The sequence below is a fragment of the Ptychodera flava genome, chromosome 12 (assembly GCF_041260155.1).
Source record: "Ptychodera flava strain L36383 chromosome 12, AS_Pfla_20210202, whole genome shotgun sequence".
NCBI classification, from domain to species: domain Eukaryota; kingdom Metazoa; phylum Hemichordata; class Enteropneusta; family Ptychoderidae; genus Ptychodera; species Ptychodera flava.
Window position 1 is genome coordinate 40,048,018 of NC_091939.1, and position 19,709 is coordinate 40,067,726.

General features: G+C 35.8%; 1 long non-coding RNA gene across 1 annotated transcript in view; it reads right to left on the reverse strand.

The window, feature by feature from the left end:
- Positions 1-493: 493 nt before the first annotated feature.
- LOC139145862 (uncharacterized) overlaps positions 494-19,709 on the reverse strand; it is a 53,626-nt gene continuing 34,410 nt past the window's right edge. The window contains exon 3 of the long non-coding RNA XR_011555040.1: positions 494-4,993. This is a non-coding gene — a long non-coding RNA (uncharacterized lncRNA). The remainder of the gene's footprint in view (positions 4,994-19,709) is intronic.

Consider the following 19,709-nt stretch of genomic DNA (forward strand, 5'->3'; position numbering starts at 1 on the left):
GGAACAAGATTCAACTGACTTTTTGAGAAGTATATTCTTTCCTTAAATGATATATTTTACACCCAGGATCCTGTTTGTAAAACGACATATTAATGTTTATGGTTGTTGTTGGCGTAAGAATTTGATACCTACGGATATTTGTACGGATGCTTTTTACAGTCATGAACAATATATTATACAGAGTTTTAGCAAGGAACAAGTTTACAATCATGTGAATTTTTTTAAAGCCTTAATAATGTTTCATGTCATACCAAACTGGAATAAAATTTCACAGTTTGTGTGAGTAAAACGAAGGTTTCAGAGCATACACATTAAACATCACAAGGCGTTCGTGTGGGCGTTCATATCTATGTATGTATCTATGTATGCATCTATCTTTCTATCTATCTACTATATAAGCATATATATATATATATATATATATATATATATATATATATATATATATATATATATATGTTTTAAATGGAAACACAAAACGACATTCAGAATTACTTACACACTTCTTTATTCGTAAAGTCTATTAAAACAGTCATAACAAAATTATTTACATGTATATGTATAGTCTCTTGAGTCGAATCATAAATGTACTTCAATGGAAAAGAAATTATTGTGATATGATACTTTGTAAGTCGTCTGTATCCCGGATGATTCATTTGTGAGAAATTTTAACCGAGTTAACTCGATACAGAGTATGAAAGCCTGAAGTACAACACAAAATAGATTCCCGTAGAATTCACTCCTGTTCGTAAAGGATCAGGAGTATTTGATCGTAAGACGAATTAATAAATTAACGAATCTGAACAGTCGTCGAAGGTTAAAATAGTTTTGGCTGAAACTTTTGAATTTCTCGTCTCCGTTTTTGACAAAATTGAATTTGAATTTAATTTTATTGCTCTAAATCAATGCATCCATAAATTGATTTTCATGAATTTAAAATGTCGCAGGTTAGTGTATAGATTAAGCTGAAATATTATAGACTTGAGAATTTCTCGTATAATTCATGTCATGTATAGTTTATCCATAAGGATGCATTCAAATCTTGCCAATATCACTGGTTCTATTTAAGGCATTGATGTTACGGGAAACAGTTATGGCAAAATTATGGTGAGCAATCATGAAGAAAAACATCAAGCAAGCATTTTCTTCTTTGCTTTGAAATACGTCGGCGTGAAACCAGAATCAAACAAATATACAAATGCAGCGAAATTCATTGCATCTGACCATTGTGGGGTATTGTAATTTATAAACTAATGTTTGGCAAAATATGCTGTGACTATAGCATTCACGACGTCTGAACTCGTATTCGAATAATTAAATTACCCCAAAACTTGATAGCTACACAAATTTCAAGGAAGAAGAACACAGAAAAGGCACTATCTTCAGATGATGCGTTCAATCGATGTTCAAGAGGTTCTGCTTGAAGGTTTATAACTCTTGTCCAAAGCAATTTCCTCTGACGCATAAATAAAGAAATAAGCTGTCGAAATGCTATTAAAGGGAAACAGTCGTCGGAACTGGCCTGTCCTAGTGTCTACTTTACAAACAATGTATCTCGTGTACGATATCTAGATGCACCTCATCATCATAGCTGCAATATTTAAATTATACGATGTAGATTCTGACAGACATGTCTTAACTTTCAGCAATCACCATCGTACCTTGAATACAGTGTTTACATTGGTAGTATGGGTCCCATGCGACCTTTGAGTGCAGTTCCGACGACTGTATCCCTTTAATCGATGGGCGCCTTCTGAACTTTTTACCAGCGATAGTTTGCAATGACAAATAGCCACAAACAACTGTAGCAAGTCCTTTGTCTGCCTGCAAATTATGCCAGGTTAACTGAAATTATTCCCAATGCATCTGTTAGACTTTAGCCATCTTTACAGGTTTTAAAATACCATGGTCCACCCGACCGAGATATCACCACAACCATATGTAGTTATTCAACTTTGACACTGGGAGCTTAGCATGAAAATAGATACATGCATACTTAATACTTTAATTATTGAAGGATTTACCCTGCATTGAACACAAAATACGAAAATAAAATTATGTGATGGTGATGATTAAAAAGGCTAATTTAAAAGAGTACTTATTAACGGAGGAGAAGCGCTGACATAAAACATCTTAATTGCACTATACAATATTTATAATGTCAACATCAGTTTAGCGTGATGGTTGTGTCACTTAAAAAGAACCAGATTAATTTTCAGGATGAAATTCACCTTGCACAGTATTACTGTGGTCGTAAACCATCGTAACACAATCGATCCCTGCCAGACAATGCAAGACGTTCGTAGTAGCGTCTAGAAAGCTATAGGTTTTTGGTGTTGTCTCCTCTCTCTTTTAAATAAAATACGTCAAAACAAAAAATACCGTCAAACGTCAAAAGCCCAAATACCGTCGATCGGAGAAGACTCGGTTCTCGTTACTATTGCAGCACTTTACAAAATTACCCAGACAGTTAGCCTATCTTCCTGACCCAAATCGTATCGCAGTCTGGTCTTGACCTCAACTGCGTCTTGAATTAATTGCGAAGGATAACGATACTAAAAATATTTCCATGTGTTTGCACTCTTACAGTTTACAAGGTTTGTATGGTCACCTGAATGTCTGTGTTTGTTATTTTCTTAGTGCCGGAAAACGGTATCAACAAACGGCTTTGGGCTTTTCAGAAAACAAAATTCTGCCAAATTACATAATTAAAACATAGGGCCAATGTCCCTGAAGCTACCATAGACATGGATACAAAATTAAGTATTTCCTGAATGTATGAAATTATCTCACTAAAGTCATCATAGGGACCTGTAAACCAAATATTCAAGGGACAAAGTCGGCTATTTATCATGAATTTTGTTTGATACGAGATACTACTTATATTGTTTGACATTTCGAAAGATACTGAATGAATGGGTGATCATGCATATATTCGAACCCAGTTTTAGACAAATTAAATGAAACCATCGCGAGAAAGAATAAATGGTCATGACTATTAATTCATTTTCGCGATTGTTTCATTTATCTTGTCTAAAACCAGGGTGGAATATATGCATGGTCACCCATTCATTCCGTATTTTTCAACATGTCAAACAATATAAGTAGTATCTCGTATCGAACAAATCCATGAAAAATGGCCGACTTTGTCCTTTTAAAGCTGTCTGACCAGAGGTTTTGAAAAACCAAGCGACCTAATAGTACGCAGAGCTCCGCTGTGTTATGTAGAGAATAACTTTGTGTGACACATGTGTTGATGAAGAAGGTGGTCATCTTTGAGATCTCATTTCAGGATGGCCTGACCAAAAATGGCAAAATTACCTGCAAAAATACAAATTGAAGATTTTATCATAATTTCAATATATTACATTAAGGTAATCTTTAGGAACCTGTACACCAAATATCAAAGCTTTCAGATGAGTAACATTTGAGAAACAAAGAGTTTGGCCAAAATTGGCCAAAATAGACCCAAATGTACAAAAATTGAAGATTCCATCACAATTTAAATATATAACACTGCGATAATCCCTAGGAACCTGTATACCAAATATCAAAGCTATCAGATAAGTAGTTTTCGAGAAACAAATTTTTGACAAAAAAAGGCAAAAATTGCACCAAATATACAAAATTGCAGATTTCATCATAATTTCAATATATCATATTTAGTTCATCTGTAGGAACTGGTATGCCAAATGTCAAAGGTATCAGACAAGTACTTTATTGACCATAAATGGCAAAAATTGCCCTAAAAATACAAAATTGTAGATTTCATCATAATTCGAATTTATCATATTTTGATCATTCCCATGAACCTGTATAACAAATATCAAAGCTGTCAGACAAGCGGTTTTGAAGAAAGAAATTTTTGACCAAAATGACAAAGAAATATCCTAAAAATACAAATTTGCATATTTCATCACAATTTTAACAAATCTAACTTGGGTCATCCCTAGGGACCTATATACCAAATATCAAAGCTGTCTGACCAGCGATTATGAAGAAGAAAATGTTTTACCAAAAATGCCTTTTTTGCGCTTATTTGCATACTTTCAACAATATCAAAAAACAAAAAAATAGTTTCTCATAATTATATTTTACATCGACACAACAAATATCAAATCTGTAAGTACTGCGGTTCTGATATTTGAGTGGACGGACATCCTCACAAACGGACATATATACATACATACATACATACATACATACATACCTACCTACATACATACCTACATACATACATACATACATACATACATACAGACGACGGACGCCAGACGGATACCCATACAAATAACTTCTATAGACTATAGTCTATAGTAGCTAACGAATATTACCCATAAATTATAGATTAAAAGTTTGTGTTTCAACAAATCCCGCTACGCGTGACTCAGTTGTGGAACTTACTAGCGTGGTGAGTAATACAGACGAATCACTGAATTTCTTCAGGGAACCATTTGATATAGGACTGTCACGACTTGGGCCGATCAGCCGCACAGTTTTGGTCTTCGCCTCTTGGCGTTTCCATCGTCTCTATGGTTACAATATACTCCAAATTAGTATGAGAAACATGTGATATTGCTTGACTTCATCTGACTCGCATCACGCTCATTTCGTGACTCGAGTTGGTTTGCCCGTCGCTAGGTTTACGCGGGTCGTCTTGACAACAAGACAGGGTCTTGCAGCACGGGCATAAGCTAAGGAAGAAGCGTTTATATGCAGCGCGAAAGTCTCTTCCAAAGCCGTAGAGGATTGGGTTCAATGCACTATTACCGTGAGAGATGAATATGCTGAAATACAGCAATTGCAATGGTACCTGGCAGCTTTCAGGACAGAACAAAAACAATGTATCGATAATGTAGATGGGAAACCAACACACCATGAAGAAAATTATGATAACGGCTAGAGATTTGGCCGCTTTCAGTTCTTTCTTAGTTCCTCTTCCCCGGTCGTTCTTATTTGGCATGTGGACTTCAAGTGCGGCAATGCTTCTTATCTGTGGAGAGCACACAAAACCAATATTGTTAGATGACTTGCTTACAAACGTGTATGAAAATCGCCACCGACATTAGCTCTCTGTGGACAGACCCTGACTCGATAGACCATGTTCTCTTTCAAAATAAATAAGAATGGTCAGTTCTATTTCTAGTTGTTATCAATTTCAAGTCAAATAAGCTCCCATTGTTCTCTGTTCCCTCCTAACGAATTGCAGAAAAAGGCTACCTGAGCGAGAGAGCGCATAGTTTGTCGATGAAAGGACAGACTGACAGAAAGATAGACGGGTGTATATAGTTGTTCGGTATTTGGTCATTTTTATTTGAGTCATGCATAACGAAACATTGCAGGAGAGTCTGGATAAGGAAAATAGTTAAAAACAGCGTTTCATTTTCACAGAAGGAACTTTTCAATTGCGTTTATGGGCCTATAGCGTGCAGATATCATCCCATTTCTGTAAATTGGGGTCAACATTTCTTTGTTATATTAAAAATGTTATTTTCAGATTTTTTGTATATTTTCCAAAAATAACTAAAGTTAGAGATATTGAAATTTGTTTGTTTGTTACACATCGCACCAACACTGTATAACATCTTCAAGTGTGTTCACAAATAGTTGTTTGCTTGAATACAGGGTCACCGATTTGTCGAAATTTTCAAAATGGTTACATCTAGTTCATGTATGTCTATGACTTTACTTGACAAAACGTCCATGTATTTCCGTGTGTACTAGCAAATTGACATCCATGAAAAAATGTGAGAGAGTTGAACTGTGACTTGTGTCGAAGCAGATTTTCGATAAGAATGCATGAAATATTTCAAAGGCCATATTTTGATTGAATGACTGTCCAGGACGACAGTTACATGTAACGCACAGGTAAATTCTTCGAAATGGTTTGACAAAAAACTGGGACTCTAATGGTTTTTGAGTAAAACACAGAAGTCGCAAAGGTTGACATCAAATATTAATCAAATTTTCATCCACAATAATTACATTATAAGCTGACATTCAAATCGTGCATGAATTACTGAAACTATGCTTCCATGAATTTCAATGCTTTGCTCTGAATAGCGTTCATAATTGCAATGATTATTAAAAGTCGCAAGCGAGACTTTCTCTATTTTATGTAAAGTATTGATCGTCCATGTAATAACGTTAGGTTACAAGCAAACATGAACCTTCTGAAGCGGAATGTAAACCAGTCGTGTATGGAATCGACCCAAGATGAACAGAAATCCACTTGGTCGATAAACATACCGTACGAGACCATAGTTACTGAAAGCTTAAAACCATTGTTCTTAAATTTGCTCAACACTTGTCGGCAATCGATATATTTGTGTATTATTAGTGGCTACTTGACATAGTGAATGTAAAGTATATTTCTCTTTCTGCCAGTGAAAGATCGGTCATTCGTTTTCTAGCACTTTGTATGATAAGAATTGTACTCCAACAAACACCCCTTCTGCATATGTGTCTGTCGTATTCATTTCAAGCAAAGCGTTCCGAACAGTACTGAACCATTCAATAATGAGTGATTCTCGAGAGACATAGAAAATGTGCATACAATAATGCTGACCTGCCAGATCTGCAAGAGGCCCCCCAAATTCAATAAACAGAAGTGATGTTAAGCTATTAAAATATTGCATTTATTGCACTACTCAACAAGGGACCTAACGGCCGTTATAGACTCGCGGTGTTATGTAGCGAATAGCTATTTGTGTCACATGTGTTTATGAAGAAGATGGAAATCTTTGATAGCTCTCATTTTTCTAATGGGCTGACATAAAATGGCAAAACTAGCGGCAAAAATACACAATTGAAGATTTCATCATAATTTGAACATATCACATTAAGATCATCCCTAAGTACATGTCAACCAAAGCTATCAGACGAGCAGTTTTTTGAAAAACAAATTGTTTGACCAAAAATGGCAAAATTTGACTAAAAATACAAATTGCAGATTTCATCATAATTTGAATTTATCACATTTTCATAATCCCTCTGAACCAGTGTACAAAATACAAGCGACCTAGCGGCCGATATAGCTCCGCTGTGTTTATGTAGAGAATAACTATTTTTGACACATGTTGATGAAGTAGGTGGAAATCTTTGATAGCTCAATGCAGTGGCCAGAAAAAAGTGGCTAAAATAGCTGCAAAAATACAAAATAGAAGATTTCATTGTACTTCGAATATATCACATTGGGTCATCCCTAAGAACATGTCAACTATCTGATGAGTATTTTTTGGAGAATAAAATTTTCTGACCAAAAATGGCAACAATTGCCCCAAAAAATAAAATTTGCAGATTTCATCATAATTTCAAAAGATCAAATTTAGTTCATCTATAGAAACCTGTATACCAAATTTCAAAGCTGTTGAACAGTACTTTTTGAGAAACACATTTTTTAACCAAAAATGGAAAAAATTGACCCAAAAATTCAAAATTGCAGATTTCATCATAATTTCAATAAATATTATTTAGTTCATCTATAGAAACCTCTATACCAAATTTCAAAGCTATCAGATGAGTAGTTTGGGAAATACTGGTACACATTTTTTGACCAAAATTGGCAAAAATTGCCCCAAAAATACAAAATTACAGATTTCATCAGAAATTCAATATATATTACTAAGCTCATCTGTAGAAACCTGTATACCAAATTTCAAAGCTATCAGACCAGTACTTTTTGAGAAACACATTTTTTGACCAAAAATGGCAAAAATTGCCCCAAAATTACAAAATTGCAGATTTCATCATAATTTCAATAAATATCATTAAGGTCATCTGTAGAAACCTGTATACCAAATTGCAAAGCTATCAGATGAGTAGTTTTGGAAATACACATTTTTTGACCAAAAGTGGCAAAAATTGCCCCAAAAATACAAAATTGCAGATTTCATCATAATTTCAATAAATATCATTTAGTTCATCTGTAGAACCTGTATACCAAGTTTCAAAGCTATCAGATGAGTACTTTTGGAAATACACATTTTTTGACCAAAAATGGCAAAATTGCCCCAAAAATACAAAATTACAGATTTCATCAGAAATTCAATATTTATAACTTAGTTCATCTCTAGAAACCTGTATGCCAAATTTCAAAACTATCAGACCAGTACTTTTTGAGAAATACATTTTTTGACCAAAAATGGCAAAAATTGCCTTAAAAATGCAAATTTGCATATTTCTGCACAATTTGAACAAATCTGAAATAGATCATCCCTAGGGACATATGTACCAAATATCAAAGCTATCTGACTGGTAGTTTTGAAGGAGAAGATTTTAAAAATTTTTTTACCAAAAATGACAAAATTGCCTTAAAAATACAAATATGCAAATTTCCCCACAATTTGAACAAATCTGTCTGAAGTCACCCTAAGTAAACTGCATATCAAATTTCAAAGCAATCAGACAAGCGGTTTCAGAGAAGAAGAGTTTTTTACCAAAAACACCAAAAATGCCCAAAAATACAAATATGCAAATTTCACTACAATTTGAACAAACTTAAGTGAGGTCACCCCAAGTGAGCTGCATATAGATTTTCAAAGCAATTGGACTTGCGGTTTTCGAGGAGAAGGCAATTGTTGACGGACGACGACGACGACGACGACGGACGACGACGACGACGGACGACGACGGACAACGACGGAAAATCAACCTATTTGATAAGCTCCGCGTCGCTGACAGCGGAGCTAATAAAAGCTGTTAGACAAGCACTTTTGGTTAAATAAATGCTTGACCAAAAATAATAACAAGCGACCTAGCGGCCGATATAGCTCCGCTGTGTTATGTAGAGAATAACTATTTTTGACACATGTTGATGAAGAAGGTGGAAATCTTTGATAGCTCAATGCAGTGGCCAGAAAAAAGTGGCTAAAATAGCTGAAAAAATACACAATAGAACATTTCATTGTACTTTGAATATATCACATTGGATCATCCCCAAGAACATGTCAACCAAGCTATCCGATGAGTAGTTTTTTGGAGAATAAAATTTTCTGACCAAAAATGGCAACAATCGCCCCAAAAAAATAAAATTTGCAGATTTCATCATAATTTCAAAAGATCAAATTTAGTTCATCTATAGAAACCTGTATACCAAATTTGAAAGCTGTTGAACAGTACTTTTTGAGAAACACATTTTTTAACCAAAAATGGAAAAAATTGACCCAAAAATTCAAAATTGCAGATTTCATCATAATTTTCAATAAATATTATTTAGTTCATCTATAGAAACCTCTATACCAAATTTCAAAGCTATCAGATGAGTAGTTTTGGAAATACACATTTTTTGACCAAAATTGGCAAAAATTGCCCCAAAAATACAAAATTACAGATTTCATCAGAAATTCAATAAATATTACTAAGCTCATCTGTAGAAACCTGTATACCAAATTTCAAAGCCATCAGACCAGTACTTTTGAGAAAGACATTTTTTGACCAAAAATGGCAAAAATTGCCCCAAAATTACAAAATTGCAGATTTCATCATAATTTCAATAAATATCATTAAGGTGATCTGTAGGAACCTGTATACCAAATTACAAAGCTATCAGATGAGTAGTTTTGGAAATACACATTTTTTGACCAAAAGTGGCAAAAAATGCCCCAAAAATACAAAATTGCAGATTTCATCATAATTTCAATAAATATCATTTAGTTCATCTGTAGGAACCTGTATACCAAGTTTCAAAGCTATCAGATGAGTACTTTTGGAAATACACATTTTTTGACCAAAATGGCAAAAATTGCCCCAAAAATACAAAATTACAGATTTCATCAGAAATTTAATATATATTACTTAGTTCATCTATAGAAACCTGTATGCCAAATTTCAAAACTATCAGACCAGTACTTTTGAGAAATACATTTTTTGACCAAAAATCACAAAATTGCCTTAAAAATGCAAATTTGCATATTTCTGCACAATTTGAACAAATCTGAATTAGATCATCCCTAGGGACATATGTACCAAATATCAAAGCTATCTGACTGGTAGTTTTGAAGGAGAAGATTTTTAAAGGTTTTTTTACCAAAAATGAAAAAAATTGCCTTAAAAATACAAATATGCAAATTTCACCACAATTTAAACAAATCTGTCTGAAGTCACCCTAAGTAAACTGCATATCAAATTTCAAAGCAATCAGACAAGCAGTTTCAGAGAAGAAGATTTTTTTACCAAAAACACCAAAAAATGCCCCAAAAATACAAATATGCAAATTTCACTACGATTTGAACAAACTTAAGTGAGGTCACTCCAAGTGAGCTGAATATAAAATTTCAAAGCATTTGGACTTGCGGTTTCAGAGGAGAAGGCAATTGTTGACGGACGACGACGGACGACGACGGACGACGACGACGACGACGGACGACGACGGACGACGACGGAAAATCAACCTATTTGATAAGCTCCGCGTCGCTGACAGCGGAGCTAAAAAACATGCCTTAAAATACAAATTTGCATATTTCTGTACAATTTGAACAAATCTGAAAAAGGTCATCCCCAGGAATCTATATACCAAACATCAAAGCTGTCTGACTTGCTGTTTTGAAAAAGAAGATTCTTAAAGATTTTGTGACCAAAATGACAAAAATTGCCTAAAAATACAAATATGCAAATTTCACCACAATTTGAACAAATAAAATTTCAAAGCAATCGGACATGCGGTTTCAGAGACGATTTTTTACCAAAAACAGCAAAAATGCTCCCAAAATACATTATGCAAATTTCACCACGATTTGAACAAACCTAACTGAGGTCACTGCAAGGGAACTGCATATCAAATTTTCAAAGTAATCCGACTTGCGGTTTCAAAGAAGAAGGCAAATGTTTACGGACGACGGACGAGGATGGACAATCAGCCTACTTGATAAGCTCCTTGACAGCGGAGCTAAAAATACTACGACATATTGGCCATTGAATGTAAGTTAATCACCTTAGATTCAAGACAATCTGATCTAATAAAATATTTATAACGTCGATTACCAAGTTTAATTCTTGGTATGGCACAGACAATCAACTTATCGATATTTTATAAATTCAATTGACAGCTATAAAAACTGCTGTTAATTATGAAAACTATGTTTTGTCGTATTAGTAGGTCACGCTGACCTTTGAATACAATATATTACGTTCACTTTACATGTTTAATCGAATTGTTTTAGACGTGATCGTTCACCGTCACGTAAATGTCAAAATTAAAATCGATTTTATAACAAACCCATTCTTCCAGTTTAAGCAATGCACCGGGAATCTATGTGCCTTACATAGTCTAATCAAGAAGTCTAGAAGTCGCATTTAAATCGACACTAAAGCAGAAGACAGAAATACGGAAAGATGGACAATGAGACTACAAAATTTTTCAGCGAACTGCTGCGATAGAAAGATACAACCTTCTTAATATTAACTTCCGCCCGATATTCCTACAACTTGACGTGTCAATTCATGGCCCCTGGACCGTGTTACGTTTTAACCAATAAATTTCAAGAAAAACCCTGAAAGGCCCATTTAGTTTTCATAGTTGTGTGTTTTAGCAGGTTAGACGCTAGACTGTACATACTATAGAATGCTTTCCAAAGGCTTGGAGTAATGAGAGGGAAATGAAAGGACCTGAATACTACATAAACAAGTCAATAAGAGTATACCTGAAAAATATAAGTACATGTATCGTGATTGAGCGTGAAGGGAAATCGAATACACAGTAAACCATGTTTACATACAACTTATTGAAATCGTTATCGTGTTGCAAATATAAATATTTTAGTCCCCGTCGGACGAAGTCCGGAACGTGGGCTTCTGGGTCGCGTCCCGTCTGTCCATGCGTGTCCGTGTTGAGTCGTTTCTCTTACATGACTGGACCGATTTTTCTCAAACACACGATGACATAGATATGCACGTCGATTTATTTCGTCATCCGATCAAATACGGCCGCCAGGTTGCCAGTTTGTGCGAAGAGCTATAATGTACATAAGTTTTGACTGATTTCATTCAAAGTTGACACAAACACAGTACACTATGACTTCAGCTTATACATGCATATAAATTTTTTTCACGACACGTTCACTAATTGGCGAATTGTGGCCATTAATTAAGTTTTGTCAATCTTCAACCGGTATTCTGACATGGATGGACCGATTTTAATCAAACTTGGCAGAAGGACAAAAGTACCATGACAGTTAGATGTACGTCGTCAACATTCTCTGCGATAAAATCGAACAAGTATGTCTGGTGGCAATTTTGTTTGAATTTTTGTCGGTCTCGAGCCTGTGCTCAGACATGACTAGACAGATAGTTGTTGTTGTTTATGAGCTTGTACCATTTGGGAATGTGACTTAAGCTATCAGTGTATATTGTAATGCTTTCTGTAACTGAAACTGACTCACAAGTTGTTGGTTTTAAGTATCACTTTAGATCCTTATTACAAGATGGCATTTTCGTGATGTTCCAGGTCACTATGCTATACTCTTGTGCCAAGATACATGCACATCAGTTTGTTTTACTCTATGATCTAATACGGCCATACAGCTGTCATTGTTTAATGTTTGTCTGTCAAGATCCTTTATTCAGAAATTCAAGGGGCAATTTCAATAAAACTTGGCACAAGAGCGTACTACTATGAAGTACAGATGCACGTAAATTATGCATATGATAGAGTATGGCCGCAGGGTGACCATCTTGTTTTTATTTTTGCCAGACTGGAGCCATAACTCGGACATGCTACAACGAATCTCATAGCCATGACTATGTATATACCTAATGGGTGCATTGTTTTGACTTCAGTTACATCAAAGCAAATCACCTTAGCTATTATGGGTGAGGATAAGAACAATTTCCGATTTCGATAAATAACATAAAAAACCAAATGAAATTAATATGAAATAAAATATTGCGGGTAGGAGAGACTTCTCAATATCAAAAATTTGGCATTTTTATTATATCTTCATATCTTGTAGAGACAAATGAATAAAAAAGAAATCAATGGAAATTTTGTTTTCCATGACTTATACTTCAAACACATTGCGAAGTGATAAATGATTGTCTGTAGATTGCAAACTTGAAAAAAAAAATCAGCATTGAAATAGCAATATGTTAAATATCAATTAAAGGTGGCCTTGATGCAAATTCAATAGCCTTCCGTGAAAAGCGGTGTTTGTGAAGGCGGCTGAAGGACCCAATATGGCGTTTATAGGTCTCATGACAGTGAGCTTAAATCATCTCTGCTGGCATTTTACCATTTATAAGAACGAGAGGGTCTTTTTACTCGTCTAAATGGAACGACTGTACAGAGTATAACTTTATATCATATTCCATGTGTTTGAATGACGTATCATTCTTCTAAGGTAAAAGCCAATGAAAACTTCTAGAGACGCCTGCAGATGTTGTTTCAATACTCGGACAATATTTCTTTTAGCAAGGCGTTAAAAACAGTCGCTATATTTCCTAGAAAAAGATAACAACCCTTGTTTCCTTTCCCAATGAAAGCGGTAACTATAGTTCAGGGTCAGGTTTACCAACACTTTCCTACCAATTTACAATATTTTCCGAGGAAATTACACAATGTACCCGTTTTTGAAGGAGACAAATGATCAAAATGCTTTCAGAAACAGGTGGTAGAATATCCTTTTATTTATTAATTATCAAATAACTGTCCATATCGAGATCTTTTATCAGAAATAGCACGTCTGCCGAGAATGCCTACTCCTCATTCTATTTAAAATTATTAGATAATGTGACATGAAATATGTATTTCAGAAAAGTTCGTATCCCCCGGGAGAAATAATTGACAACGATTTCATCCAAATGGACAAATACGATCATTCGTTGACCATACGGCGTTCGTTACTTACTCTGGCATATTCTTTAGAACATCTATGATCTGCATGATTTATTTTATGAAACAGTATGACGAGAACAATTCATTAAAAGCGTTGGACGAACTGTCGATGTAACGATGTATGAGTCTGTACACACTAATGTCGATATATCATGTAGTATACCAGCACGCAGAACAAAACAGAAACCTATACAGATGACAGATATATAAAACAACAACCCAGTAAATTGACAAAGTAATAGACAAGCGCCATCAAAAACGTCAAAAGACAGTATTTTTGTTCTCTAAAGAAACACAGTGGGGTTCAGGATGGCCCGCTTTGCTGAAAATTGGATTAAAATTAGAGTGTTACGAATGCAGCCGACGAGTAGCACAAATTGGATATATCATCCGTTTATTCCGGGACGAGTGTTGACTTTAAATCAGCTATGCTTTGAATTCCGAAACCTCTCTTCCGTATGCCCGTCAAGAGAACACTTATGCTACTGCGTACGACCATATTACAGATGTCAATCCGGTACCATCACACTTAGATCTGACGTACATGCCAAGCTTTTGAGAGGTTTAATACAACAAAAGTACGCAAAACCCGGCGATTGTATTTTATTTACAATTGTGTTCAACCCAATACGTGTATAAGGTCTGCTATATCGTTCCACTTAATCACATGGGCTGATTCGTGGTGCAGAGTATTGACAACGCGACCATATTGTTTCACTTACTTTGACATATCATCAAAATTAGGAACAATAACATGGTCCAAATTATAAAGATAACAGAAAAATCTGGTGATTTCGAGCACTTAGGCTGCTTCTGGTGATGCTACTTTTGACTCTTGTGTTTAATTCGTATGCGTCGTCGGCTCTGCCAGTTGGCATTAGCGCATAATTTTTGTTAAAAAATGTGTACTTTTTGATACACAAACTGTGTGTAAAATGTTGCTACTTCTTGGTATGTGCGATTTTTAAAAAAAAATTGTTTTCCTGATTTCGACACGCTCTCGCTAGATTTAATGTGTTATACAAAACACATTTATTACAATATTACAAGCATATTTCTTTCAAATCTAATTGGACGCAGTCATTTGGGCATTAAAATATTTGCATGTCTCTCATTTATTTACCCAACTTGCTTTTTTTCTAATTTTAGTGCATCAACGGCTGATCTGCTTATTTCCAGACAATTTCGTAAAACTGTTAGGACGGATAATGTTAATAGCTTCCTAGAGTCCTACGTCATTCAATATTTTACTCTATGTGGGTACAAACGACCCTCAATTTGAAAACAAGTCATTGTTGATGACACAGTCCCAACTGTTTAATTGGTACTTTGAATACAGGTCCTCAAAGAGAGAGAATAGAGTCCTGTTCATTAATTAGGTCGGTGATTAAAAATACTGTGATAAGATGGGACTCTATGGCCGAGAATGAGTTCCATAGCGGTGAAAATGTAAAACCAATCTGGGCTGCCGCCCTATACAAAAGGTCATTAAATAAGTCCAGTAGTAGTAATTAATCGACAAGATGTTGCTGAACACTTTTGCATCCTATCCTAACACTGACAGATTATCACCTGTACCACATTTCATAAAATTTGATGCAGTGCTTCTGGACATTCACCCTAAAAACTATGTATGCAAATTGGCAATTAATTTAAACGATACCGCTAAGTGTCACTAAATTGTATTACACACTGTGTGATCAACATCTGTACCACGTTTCATCAAATTTGATGCAGTATTTCTGGAAATATCACGTTAATTAGGAAATTTTTTTATTAAATGCCTATTAAAATTTGTAAACTTGACACTGATAAACGTCTGTATTCACTGTGAAAGCAATGTAAGCTAACGCATCTGCGAGCCGAGGCAATCATTACCAGACAACTAGAGCGTAGTCGTAACGTTTGTGGAGACAATATTTTTCTTCACAAACGTTGCGACTACGCTCTAGCTGTCTGGTAAGGATTGGCTAGGCTCGCAGATGCGTTACAGGTTACAGTAATGAGCACATGGCAGAACGAGAAATCAAGGACACCCGAAAGTGAGGCAAGGACAAGAACATATGGCGGCCAATGAATGAGTTGCATTCGGAACAGTAAATATTAATGAGACTTGAGGACATATAGGCAGCCAATGAATGAACGCAAATGGGGCATAGGGACATAAGACCTACCAATCAACGTGAGCGACGCTGGGGTTTAGGACAAAAATGTATGTCCTAAATGATATACGTCTATTAGAACTCTGTGTGACCAATATCTGTACAAAGTTTCATCAAATTTTGTACAGTTGCACCAGAAACAGAGCTCTAATCACTAATGATCCAAATTAGCACTAATTATGCACACAAAATCAAATTAAATCGACGTGCATACGTATGCTATGGTGTATTATCCTTGTACCAAGTTTGAAAAAATTGGCTCAGGCATGTCTGTGATATCTGTATAAACGGATCCTCGAGCCCCTGTGGATGAACCCTGGTGCCGTTGTGGATGGACATGAAATACAGGAAACAAAATAGGCGTCATGCGGCCACTTTAGATCTGCTCACAAAGCAAATCGACGTGCATATGTATGACATAGGGAATAATCCACGTACAAAGGTAGAAAGAAATCGCTCCCAGCATCGCTAAGAAATTTGCGTGAACGGACGCACCGGCATGAAATACAAGAAACAAAATGGCCGTCAAGCGGCCATATTGGATCGGATACAGACCACAAATCGACGTGCATATGTATGACATAGGGATTAACCTAGGTACCAAGTTTGAATGAAATCGCTCCGGCATCGCTGAGAAATGTGCGTGAACGGGCAGACGGTCAGACGCACACACACGTCGACGCACTGACATGACCAAACCTACAAGTCCCCAAGGACTAAAAAGTACCGGTAAACGTGCTTTCAGCCATTGCAAAATGTTAATGTTTGCGATGGGTTCTTGATATTACACTCACAACATGTGAAACTTAATTATTTTGATCGAATTTTGTGAAATCTAAATGAAGATTAATTGTTGCTTTCGCTATATTCTAATACTCAAACAGTTCAGTCTGAATGCCAATTTATTGATGATCTCATTAATGTGCTCATTTTGTTCAGCCTTTGAAGTCACGGTAATGAGGTATACCATACTGGGAATAAAAGGAATTTTAAATTACAATATTCTTTTGACTATAACATTTTCGCGTGCATATAGCCTATTGAGAAAAAACGCAGACAATAAGGCTGTATTTCACATTGTTTCGAAATAGACATCAGAAATGAAACAAAATAGGTGGACAAAACAATTTTCCGACATTTGGAACAAGACTGAAATTTTAAATATCGGGGTCTATTTTTCCAGATTCTACAATAGATAAAGTAATGGACAGTGTGTTGGTAAAGTAAAAATGCCATCAACAGCGACTAGATTATTGTCTTCGTTATTAATATAACTTTATGGATGTACGGATGCATGTATGCATGCATGACGAGTTCAACTGAAATAACTAAAATAGCGGTTTCAATCCTGCGTTGGTCGACCACGCCGCTTCTCTGTTTTTTGTTTCGGCAATACAGATACTGGGAGTAAGAGGGACAACGTACGGCAAATAAAAGTAAATTCTTCTCAGGTACCTGACTTCCAATTTGAGTATCCGTTTACCTCCCAAATTAGGTGAGAGTTTTGTCTAATACACAAATAGACCTATTATTCTTACATTGTGACTCCACATTCCAGTCAGTAACATAACGTACTTCAATAAATCGATATTCAACTTGCGAGAGATATTGACAAACAAACACAACTTTAATAGTAATGAAGTGGTATTTTATCCATTGGGACACCACTCCGTCATAGCTCATTGCACGATACCATGAATCGATGTATCATTTACTGCTGATATTGACATCAAACTGCACGACCAACGTACTGAGGAGCTCTTCGCGCATACGGAATGTCCCGGCGAAATGTTCATTCATAAACCTGGAGATGGGGATCGAGCTTTTATGTTTCAAGTGAACATCTCGTGGCAATTCAACTGTTGTTACGAGTAGAACAAACAGTCCTTGGGAAGGCAGGGAAGGTGTGCTATTTTCAGTTGACCTTTAAAATTATATTGTTTCCACCTAATTCTTTGTAAATAAGTCATTTCAGAGGAATGCTAATGAAGCTTAAACGATCGATTAAAGAATTCACTATGACAAATGTATTGCCCTCAGGGCAATGTAAAGTAGGGTTATTTAGTAGTTGGCGAGTCGCTTTCGACATTCGCATGGAGCGATTCGTCGGTTTGAACTCTCTCTCTCTCTCTCTCTCTCTCTCTCTCTCTCTCTCTCAGGATATACTTCAACATGGTAAACGTGAAGGGAATTCTACAAAGAAGGGGATTTTGAATTCCTATGGGTGACGGAATTCAGGTCTGGCAGTATCTCACAATCTTTTGAAAAGGATACATTCTGATAATGTGACTGCAATGAATTTCTGATCACGAAAATTTCTTCGATATTGAAAATTAATGACAAATATTTATGTCATTGTTGAAAACACTGCCAACTTGACCTTAAAAGCATAATCTATCAAACTGACCTGAGCTGATCATAGATACTAAAATACCAAAGCACTGTCGAAGTGGAAGTGTATCTTCGGCATTCGGGAAGATGGATCAGGCCATTGTGAAATACATACATATGTGCATGTTATAAACACTCCTGATGTAAATTTTTTATCAGAATTTGATATTTTGAGTTTTAATTACCGGACGTAACTGTACACAGATGACAGATTAATGCAATAATGAACCCGTTATTATCACATCTTACAGATGTACGTCATTTGGGATTCTGTCCCAGATTCAATGACAAACACGTTAAGGCTGTAATACGCTGTGCGTCTGCAGTGTCCACCTATTATCTTTGCTAGTTTGCCTCATTTACAGACAGCGGTGGTTTTCAATATTAACATGCTGTCGCTGTCAGCGAGTATAAAGCCACGTATATGCACTATATTGTGTCAAAATTTATATGATTCTTAGGAAAGTTTTAGAGTTTCAGTCGAGGGGTAAACAGATGAGGATTGCTTTCAATGGTTTAAAGGCAAGGATTCTTACTCGTACATAAACAACAATGGCGATGACAACAGACGGTATAATTGGAGCAAAACACAACGACATAAATACGGATGATATTTAGCCTCCATTTTACATCATCAACCAACCAACCGACACGTTTTCGTCACATGACACGGCCTTCTGTCACTATAAACTGTTATCACTATAAAACGGGTTTGTTCTCCCGCTGAAAATATTCCCAGTGTTAAATTTAAACTATGCAACGAGCAAAATGTGCATAAATTACTCTGAACTGAACTGTGGCCAGGATTTTGCATACAATTTCATACAGAGTAAATTTACACCCGGCAGACAACACCTGGCCGGTAGGACAATAATTTGTTATGTGTTAGAGGTTACAGTGCCCTAGATTTCAGAACAATTCTGGCAGTGAGAACAATAGCACACAGTGAAAAAGTGAGCCACAAAGTTTTCATTAATTGACAATTTTTACTAAAATACTGACTGACAAAGGTCGGTGTTGTCCTAAGTCAATTAATCTTCAATGAGCCTTAAAAGACTGATTCATTTCTCCTTTTTCAGTATTGAATATCGAAAGTATCGACGTACAGCAACGTCCTTCTCAGGAATCGTAGAATTTGAATGTGGTACAAAGCTTGTACCAGCAACAGTACTCTGTCTATTCCAGGACAGAACACGACGTGCCATGTTTTGTGTATGTAGAGTTCAGCAATTCTACTTCCCATTGTTGACACTGTTGTAAACATTTTGAATGATTTATCTCTTTACACAATATGACAGTTTACTTAATTTACTGACACACAATGGGAT